Genomic DNA, 11,104 nt, shown 5'->3' with positions numbered 1-11,104 from the left:
TTATTTATTTATTTTCTGAATTTCCGAGTGTTTCTTTGACTTCTAGAAGTCTAATTATAATTAATCAGTAGGCAGCCTTCTATATTTCTCATGGGAGAATTGGTGTCAATATATGCGCTATTGCATTGTTGTTCTGTTGTTTTTTATATGCATTTACTTCACCTGTCAGTTCTCATGGGAGCCTAGTCAATTTCACATCCACTGAATTGTTGCATTGATTGAGAAGCCCACTAATTAAGGTATGTAGTTTTAGTGTGCACACTATTAATCTTAGAGAGAAAAAGCAATAACTTATAACATAAAGGAGAAAGCAAATGTGAACTAATCTGATTATCATAAATTGGCAAACAATTTCTTGTTTAATTGAACATCTATGAATCTATTGAGGTATAGAAATCAATCAATAAATGAATTTTTCAATGTATATGCAATTTTATCCACTAAAGAATTAAAAAAATTCTAATGTTTTTTTACAAGATGCAAGGATTTGAAGAAAACTATGTTAGAAATTACTAAAACGAGGTAAAAAGCCTGGTTGTGTTTATGCTTTTCACACTCCTTCCATGAAGAACAGAACATCCAGCCTGTTCCATTCCATCAAAGATAAATACGATCTATAATGAGCTATGAATTCATTCTGTTGCACTGCAATTTCCCATCTCTTATGTTTGAGGTGTTCGTGTTGAGCTTTTGTCACATGATTGCAGGCTCTGAGAAAAAGAAAACTGTGCTGAAATGAACATTTTCTGACCTTACTGAATACTATTTGGGCTTTAACTAGAAGGACAATGATGGATCCAGCTAATGAGATAAGAAAATACATATTATATTTACAAGAATAGGACAAGTCAAGAATTAAAACAATTTTGAGAAAAATGAATAATGCCTTCTTTTCCCTATTTTTAGAAATACAGTAATCACAATTCAAAACTTTGTATTAAAGAACCTCAGATTAGTGTAGTTTGAACTCTGAATTATAGTTACCTATATTTAACTATTTAAGAACCTCGTTGAGAACTACAATCGCTTTTCCAAGAGGGACATGGCAAGGTACAATCAATTAACTTATCAAAAGCTTAAGTTTTTATTCTCATTTTAACCTATATTGACCTTTTAACCGATATTGACATTGGTCCCCTGTTGTTTTCTAACCAACAAAAAAACTGTGCAGCAGTCAATAATATTTTGTTTGGAATTATTAGGTTCAGATTTGACCAGTCCAAGTACCGTATGCTAAATTTAAAAGATTAACAATTCAGTCCAGAATCCTCACAAAAGTGAAATTATCCTTTAGTGTAGAAATTAGCAAAAGAAAAGCTGAGGCTGCAAAGCAGATGCCTTAAGCAATTGCAACGCTTACAGTATCTATTTTTTCTGTTACTATATCACAATTTCTCTGCCTGGTTCAAGAAAAATGTTATGTGGAAAATTACTATAAGGTTACTTCAACTAGCAGGTGTAATTCATCGTTACTTCACGGTCTACAAATGCAAATTTTGTAGTAACGTTCTTTTTATTTGTTGATACAACTGAATTTAATTAGCCTGGATAGAATTGATGGATTGTACCATGTTACTCTGAGGGAGCAATCTTGGTGGGGGATTCTAAAAATGCTATTTTGTGGATAGAAAAAGGTAAAGTACCTCTTGCTAAGAATTAGGTTTTTATTTTTTTTTATTTTGTCTAAAAATTTAGTTTAAAGGTTCTCAAACTTTTCTTTTTATTTCTAGTTCACCTTAGCTCTAGATAAAAGGTGAAATACTGATATGACAATTTTTTTTCTCTCAGTTTCTAATTAAGTTGAATTTGGGGAGGAATACATAAAAAACAAAATTAAAATATTATAAGTCTTTGGTACCTTTTGTCAATTTGGACCCAGCTGGATGTCCTCATTACTTGATCTCTGTAAAACATACTTTTGCGAGTTTCTGATTATGTAAAATGCTCTCTAACTAAAGAGTTAAGGTTGTGTGAGCTTTCTGTGTTGAATGGTTAATGAGCCTAATGTTTGGTTGTGTATGTGAGATTTTCTTCAGAGAAAAGTGCTTGCAGTGCACAAAATCAGCTTACTTGGTGTCCATGGCAACTGAAACAAGGCACTCTTTACCAGAATCTTCACTCCAAGTCGTTCTGCTTTTTTTCTTCTTTGTAAATATAATAATACTGTGGTTATATGCTTTTCTCCTCACCATAATTACTTTCATTTTCACTTCTTGCAGTCTTCAGCGTTATCATCTTCTTCCTAGACTACACTTTGTTCCACACAATCTCCTTCCAATTTAGTGCTTTTCAATTAGCAATGCTTTTTTTTTTCTTGCTATCGGCTAATAACATCTGCAAGGCTTTGCAGAGTGATAAGAACCAAAAAAGAATACTGACAACAGTGACTATCAGCCTCCCTTAGCCAATCCCCATTTAACGAGCCCAGTCTCACTCATAACACTAAAGTTCATATCCTAGGATTTAGGAACAAGACGATGAGCCTGTAGGAGGGATATTTATCATGATTTCACAAATGACAAACAATATATCACTAAACGTTAACAAAACTTGTGGGCTGTTCTGGCTGTAGTGGCCGTACCTCTCGATGGTCTAGTCATGGTTCGGATTGAAGTTGTTTGGGCATTGAGTGTCCCTTGTCTGATCTGATGGGCTTCTTCGTTACTGCAGGATCTTGGTCTACTTGTCTCTACCCTAGAATTAAGGCGACCACCTTCTGAGGTATTATTTCCTGGATGTGGAGGTATAGAGTTGGAGCTTCTGCTCGCTGGTGTGTTGCATTTTCTGTGATTTAGTTTGTTTGGTAATAAATGAGTTTTATGGTATCATATTGATATAAATATCCATCTGAACGGAACAATATTAAGCTGAAATAACATCCATACAACATCAAAAAGATTTTCATGAAGGAACAACATTGGCTGTCTCTAAGATCAAATTGACTTTTAAATTGGTAAGTGCCATTTAACACTCATTCTTTAGTTGTTGTCATCTTGGAATCATAATGTTTAAAAAATAGAGCTCACTGAAAACCAGACGCCGTTATATGTATTCTCTGGTTTATTTATTCAATTGTCACTCAAAGCAGCCACAGCTATAAAAATAGCATTTCATAACAAGACTGTAAAATGGCTAGCCCTATCTGAGTCATTTCCTTTTATAAATATTGTGACACCACTACATGCTCAGTATGTGAGAACACTGACATTTTATGTCTCATTGCATGAGTTATGACAGTTTGACTTGACAGTATCGATGATGATTTGGTCATTATTTGGAGGTATGAGGAGGTGGACATGGGTGTCAGTTCACTGACAGGAAGACACAAAATCATCCCTCATCCCATTAAATATCAATCATGGTTTTTAATATGTACAATTTGCTTTTAACTATAGGCAAGTTGCACAATAACACTGGTGGTAGGTTATAATATTTTAGCCCTGGAACCACATTATTGTGATTTGACCTTTATGAATGTTACAACTTTTCTGGTGAAACTGGTCTAAAGTTGGCAAACGGTAAACAAAATTTAAAGAAATGAGGCAATGAGCAGCCAGAAGAGCACAGCAGAATTCATGTGTGGCTAAAAAAACACTATATGACAGTTATAATAAATTATTCTCATGTGTACAAGCTTTTCAGCTTGCTTTATATCAAACAATGTGCATTTCTGAGGAGATTCTTGCAAGGAGGACAATGGAAAGAAATTCACCTCTCTGCTCTTTTTTGAATTTGCTCTTCTGTGCGCTTAAAAGAGAGGCCTTGAACATCTGTGATATAAATGAGGAGAAAAACTTTTAAGCTTGTTTTTTAATGTCTTATTGTGTTAAGAAACTTATTCATGTGTGATTTTAATAATTTTTTTTAATTTAATGCAATTAAATTAAAAAATTACAAAATTTTTACAAAATTACAAAATCTCTTGGGGGTGGGGGAAGGTTGACATTAGTGGCAAATCAACAAAGCTTTGGGGAGATTTGTAATGGATAAGCAGCTGCTGTCATGTTGAAAGACCCACCGTTGTCTTCCCTCTTGATTCCTCACAAGATTTTGCAACATTAAATGAAGAAATACATGTGATAAATACAATCAGTATATTTTACAGCAGTAAGGTTGCAAAGGCCTTCCTGGAGCTCTTTGCTTCTATCCATCATGAGATCCTCTCTGATACCTCTGTAATGAGAAATCTATTTACAGTCTGTCAATTAGGACTAAACCAATTGATATTGTTGGCACTTATTGGGGACGGGATTGCTTTCTATATGGAGAGATTACAATATTTTTCTTAGCCTTCATGCTTATTTGTGCCTCCATTTTTTCCTGTTTTCAATACATTTGTCTGACTCATTCTGCTTTTATGCATACTTTTTGTTGGCATGAAACTGTATGGGATAATTTTGGCTGGTTGTTTTTGAAATCAAAGTAAAAGTTGACTTTTGCTTTGATTATCATGCTAATATATTCATTTGAAATGTTTTTTTTTTTTTTTTTGTTTAGTGTTTAACGCTTACATTTGTTCCTGCTTTATAATCCATAAATGTCTTTAAATGCAAGACCTGACATTTTAATATTTTGGCACTTTAAGCATTTTATGTGACCAAAGTGTTACATTGCATATTAACATAAATATTCCCAAATTATATTGAAGCTGTAACAGGTGAGCACTCATGCACTATTTGCAGAACACTGTGATGCAGCAAGACGTGACATCTGAAAAACAGCTGGCAAAGTTAAACAAAGGCAATCAGGTTCATCCACAGAAGAATACAATGGAAAAAAATGCTGTGACTTTTGTGGATAATTATGTAAGCCAATTAAGATGACAGAGACACCAAGACAGCTTACAAGGTGTGAGATATCCGTGTGGAAAGACATGGAAGTAAGTACAGTTAACACAACGAGTCAGTGAGGGACAGTGTGTGTGGCAGGTGTTGCAGGTCACAAAGAGGAGCCAGAGGATTGGGATCAGGTGCACACACCCGAGGGAAAAGATTTAGAACCAAGGTAAACAAGAGAGAGCATTTGATCCTCTGAACCACAATCTCCCTGCCAAAAATCACTTTAAATTGCATATTCACATGCAAATTCAAAATAGCAGTGATTTTATGAAAAAAATATACAAATATCCATTTGAATGGAAGACAACAAGCAAAACTAAAACTAAATCTTTTTTTTTTTTTTTTTTTTGCAGTTGCTATCCACAGGGATCGAATTAGAATATAATCCCACTGCGAAGGGAACAGGGGACATGTTTTAACAAGCAGTAGAGGAGTCGGTTTACATAATGGCTTATTTTCAACTTGCAGTCTTTATTTCTCTCCTTTGACATTAATTATCTTGGTAAAGTGGTACAGAACATTGCTGAGCAGAGGCCACTTAGCCCTTTAGATTAAATGGAGTCATGACAACAAGCAGTGTTTAGAGATTTGCAGAACATCTTTACACTTTTATCTTCAACTAATGGAATCTTTCAAAAAAAGAATTTTACTGACCAAGAGAGATCATTTTAAACAGAAAGCAACAAATCTGTCCTTGCTAAGCGTAGGCAGTGTGTAGTTGTAAACTGCTTAGAAAAAAATTATTAATGCGAAACCAGATCCCTCCCCAAAACACACCCAGAAGTGTGTTTCATTGTATGTCCAAATATTGTATGTTTGCGATCCTAAATCAGCGACAACATTGTTACATGTCTTTCTCAATCAGTCTACACAGTCTTTACTGTTGTAAACTGTAAAGACTGTTGAAAAATCTTCTAATTTAAAAAAATTGAAGATTTTTTAAATCTTCTAATTAAAAAAGCAGGTAAACAATTTTAAGGACAACAGCATCTGTTTAAAAAAAAAATAACTTAATTTCATCCTGGACATGGAAATTGAATGTTCTTTATCCTGAATGGGAAAAAAACAACAATGTTGAAATTAGCCACAGAGGTACAGAGCATTCTCGAGTGGCAGACAGAAATGGAATGGATTATTTTTTTCAGTGCCAATAGCTGCAGGTAATAATCTATGTTGGCTCAGTTGCAACTCCCAGCTGGCAGAACCTGTGTTATGAAGCTCTAAGCCTACCCTTACTTCTAACAAATCAAACACGCCGACCATATTCTGAAGATATTCGAGGAGGATTTGGACTTTTGGACTTACTTTTGGTAATAAAATCAAAATGATGATTTTGTCAACATAATTCATCCATCTGTTTCCTGTTGTTTAATGGCGGGTTATTTAATGCAACCTTTTAATTGAATGTATGGAATTTATTCCAATAGTGATGGTCTCCATCCAAAACGCAGACCCATATCTGTATTACAAAAAAATCTAGTTTTTGATTTATACATATTGCAAAAGGAAATACATAATGCAACATGCTTTTCTGCAGTGTGACACCTATATTTATTTTATGAAAACATGTAGTCAATTTTTCTGGTAGGAAATCACAATATTATTTTCCTTAATTTTTTTTTGTGACATTTATTATTCAGCATTGACAAGGCAAGACATGAAGCACCTACAACTATCTGATTAAATTAACATAAAAGATGAAAAGAGTGGATCAAAAATCATCAATTAACTTAGCTAAGTCTGTACAACTAACATAAGTTTGTGTCTATTATATGAGTGTGAAATCAGAGTGACATTGGGGATTTTGCCAACTATTACAACGTTGTTGATATCAGTGTCAGAATAAATTGCGAGATTTAGTTTAAACAAGCTGATAGACTACATAGATATTTTTGTTTCTCCTGATAAGTAGACTTTATTTTTGTTTGTGAACATTTAAAAGAGACATTACTAAAAAAAAAAAAAAAAAAAAAAAAAAAAAATTAGAATCAACTTGTAAAAATCAAGTCATACAAGCATTATTGGATGCATAAAATAAAAATGTCCTCTTAAGACTTGATTATATGACAATTATAGTTTTGTTTTTACCTACCTCTTAGCTCTTGTTTTTAAATGCATTGCCTGTAGTAAAATAATAATTAGGCTTAATTTGTGTACCCTTTTTAATTTGGCACATGATTAAAATATCCATCAACTCTTCTGAAACAGCTGCATTTACATTCTGTTTACGTGAATTGAAGTAAGTTGTATACGAGAATTAAAGTTAAGTCATCAAAAACTATTCTGGAAGCATTGCAACTGGAATCAAACAGTGTGGCTTTATTATGGAACTAATCACAACTCATACATTTCAGACTAATTAACAACTAAACTATAAAAGCAATTATGAGTTTGTTAAATTAAAAATAGGAGAGCAGCAAAGTTCTAAGGTATGAGCCAGTGTATAAGCTTGACATAAATATATGTGAAACAGAGGTCACCCACCAATCATGGGTTAATTATCTTTGGGATTTATTGTAGAGGAAAAGAACATCCGGATACAATAAAAATTATCTAAAGTATGCAGCACTGCAGGACAGTTGATGTGTTATTTCCAGAGCTGCAGCATAGAGGAATATTACTCAGGGAGTGAGGGAGCCTCATCTGCCTGTCCATCATCTCCACTCTTTCATGAGTGGCAGATTGAAAGCTGCTGCAGGAACGAGAGGTGTTGCTCAGCTAGACATTGTGTTCCCCTTGGGAGGGAACATCCCAGAGAGAGGTTAGAGACTTGCTAATCCTGGTGAGACTCAAGGGAGAACGCTCCCAGACAAAGCCTTCAGATTAGAGGAGAGGAAGATGAATACGAGCACATCCACACAGTGGTTCCTGCTCCAACTGATGACCACTAGGAAACTTATAAGAATGCAGACTAATCCAGCATTTATACGGTAAATAAGAAAGTTTTTCAGTCTTTAGATCACAATTTCTTGCTGCCTTTTCATTCTGGTTTTACAATGAAATAACTTTTGTTTTTGTCCCATGCAAAAGTAAAAGTTCAAAATGTTTGCAACAAATTGAAGCTGGTACACTTCTTAGATGGACCTTGTCGTTAGTGAGTGAGGAAGCACAGTTGTGAAACACCCATAATGACGATGTTGATTGTGTCCTGAAGTGTGCAGCTGAGTGAGTTGTTTACTCCAGGGGTGATGTGAGCGATCCATTCCTGTGTGATAGTCTCACACGTGTTCAGAGCATCAGGGCATCTCTGTGAGAAAAAGACAGCTGGAAAAAGGCTCTCGGGAGCAGGGGTGGGGCAAGAGTTTGGAATGTGTGTGCACATGGTTTCATGTCTTTGTGTTAAGGTGTCCGCTTACATGTTCTGTATAATACATATTTTCTGGACTCTGACGATATTGAGCTTACAGTATAGTCGCTCAGGGACACACTGAGATGATGTGTTTGTGAAAGCATTTCAGTAATAATTTATCAGAGAGACTGGGTGAGGCTGTGTGTAAATGTTGCATGTATATCCTCAGGGGTCAGAACACTGAGGGACTCAGACAAGCTCCACTGACTGACTGCTCTCTCAAATACACATAGGTGGAAAATCCATATAATAGATTGATCAAATATTAATACTATAGCAATGTAATATTCCTGTATTCTGTAAGATTTTTCTTAATTAAAAAAGATTATAAAATAAACCAACTAAGACTAACTGAGTGTTTTAACGCACATGTTACTTATAAGTGAAGACGCTAAGCAATGAAAGCATTTCTGAGTTTCAAAATGAGCAGAATGCTTCCATTATGGAAAATTCTAACATAGTCATTATATCACTGAATATAAAAAAGGCTTTTTTTTTTTTTGTTATTGTTTTTCATGGCTTTAAGCAATTATTCTGGGCTTCACTGACTCACATCTGCAGTCTTTGCTGTTTTTGCATCATAAATCCAAGGAGCCTCAGCTAGTTCAAGGTGCACAAAAAGCTGGGCTGAACCATTGCACCAAACAAACCAGCAACCAGTCTCACAGAGCCAACATTGACACCCTCCTTACTGCCATCCCCCACCCCTCCCCACATGGCTTGTTGCCATAGTAACAGTGCAGCGAGTTCCTCCATAGCTGTAATATCTCTGGCTATGGGTGTCCGTTTCCATTCCTAGGTGGAGGGATTGATCACTATTCTGCTCACCAAGTGTCGAATCATGGTGGCACTGGTGCAGAACAAGCTAAAAATGGCATGAGTCGAGACTGACTACTCGCTTCCCACTCCACAAACCAAGTGGGAGGGCAGTCCTGATGGGAGTACGGATTCTTCCAGGGTGGAAATCTGTTTCATCCACCTTTCACTCGGCCTTCAAGCTAATCTGTGTTTATTCCGCTTTCTGTTTCTACATAGCTATGCATACTCATTACGAGTCTGAAAACGTTTTAGATGTCCGTTTAGAAACACAGAATAAGTCCCTCCTAAAGCAGCATACTTCACAAACACTTCACTGAAATTACCTTGTTGACAGCCATTGGAACCAAATAGTTAAAAAATTGTTCTGTGATTAAAATGATTGCTTTCACAGCTTCTTTTCCTGCTGGTGCAGTTGAAATTGCTTAGCAACACTGAAGTAAGCTAATTAAGAAATTATGTGTTTGGGGCATGGCTGAGAAGCACAATGTTATCATGTGATAACAGGGTTAGTAACAAGGGCAGCAGAACCTGCTAAAATGCAAATAGGGCTTGACACAACTCTATCTCCTAACAAGGAAAAAAAAGCTTCCACTACTCATCATCTAATTATGCCACATTATGTCAGCATTATTAAGCTGTTTTAACGTCGTATAATATAAAAGCTATAAACAAATATACAAAACATGTCAGAAGCCATTCTGTGGATGTTTTTTTTAAATTGTTTTGAGAACGTCCAGAAGCCACATACTGGAGTTTGTTTTAAAAATTGGCGAGACTTCTAGGCAACAGCACCAAAAGCTTTCTTTTGATACTCAGTAGATATCTGTTGTTTGAGCTTCGACTCATGCTGTTGGTGTGCTCAAGATCTTCTATTGCAAATAAATTATTCCACCTAGTCTGCTGAAACCTCACAGATCTGGCGCTGTAGTCTCCAGTTCTATTATATCCCTGCTCATGCTTCATTTACAGCTGCACACCCTCATTATCATACCAAGATTAGTCCAAGACAATGGAAATCCAGAGCAAGAAAAACTGGGATGGATCATTTTAAAAAGAAGATATCTTTATGCTTTGTTGTTTTGCAAAAGTCTCCAAGCTCTGATTTGTGTCAGCCCGCATCATTTAGTGCACAAGAACTGGCATAGCGATACCCAATCGATTCATTTTGTTCTAAAGACATTTGATGCATTGTCTGTGTTTGATTAGATGTTGGGGGTGGATAGATGTGTTGCAGTGCCAGATTTACTGAGGCTTGCTAATGAGTTTGTATTCCCAAGTCACTTTTCCCAGAAACACTAAGACATTCAAACAACAAGTGAAGAGGTGGAAGGGGTGTTCATGTCTTTCTCTTAAGCAGAAGTATTAACATATCTATCCAAAAGATTTTTAAATAAAGGTCCTTTAAGTGAAGTCTTTTATGAAAGATCAACAGGACTATGCAGGAGCCTATGGCTCCCAGGGAAGTATTGGGGTGACCTTGGGGTGGACGGGACTCTGTACCTCTCGGTCTCCCAGGGTTTGGCGGTAATGTGCCCTCTCTGCCCCGGTCCCTCTGAGTTCTGGCTGCTTTAGTGGGTTAGTTTCTGTCCGGCATGATGAAGGCGTCAGGCAGGAAGCAAGGAAAGAAGGCTTAGTTTGTAATAATTTGATGTATATTTAAATCGTATTACAGGATTGGTTGTGTAAGAATCTTGTCTTATGCTGTTTAAAAGATACATAGTTCCCAAATCATCAAATGTGGCAGATGGAGCAAAAGAAAAACAAAGAAACCAAATTTGCTGAAGTTGAATGAATGCTGGAATGAATATAAATTTTTTATTCATTTTTTCACCAGAAAAGCACATGCTGGGTTCTCTCAAATTGTATGAACAAATTGTTCAGTCCTGCAACAAGCTGTCACTTGTTTTTCCACACTATTAATGTTGCAATCTGGAAACTTGGAACTTTTTTGTTTGGTAGTTGGAATAAATTCAAAATAATTGTTTACAATAATTAAATTTCCTGGAATTTATAAAAGAGCATATGTCCTTGTGGGTTTATGATATTCCATAATGCTATCTCTGCTTTGCAAAAACACTCACTAGATGTGACATTAAAT

This window comes from Gambusia affinis, linkage group LG02, assembly GCF_019740435.1.
Source record: "Gambusia affinis linkage group LG02, SWU_Gaff_1.0, whole genome shotgun sequence".
Lineage (NCBI taxonomy): Eukaryota > Metazoa > Chordata > Actinopteri > Cyprinodontiformes > Poeciliidae > Gambusia > Gambusia affinis.
The sequence above is the reverse complement of the archived record's forward strand: the minus strand, read 5'-3'. Positions refer to the sequence as shown.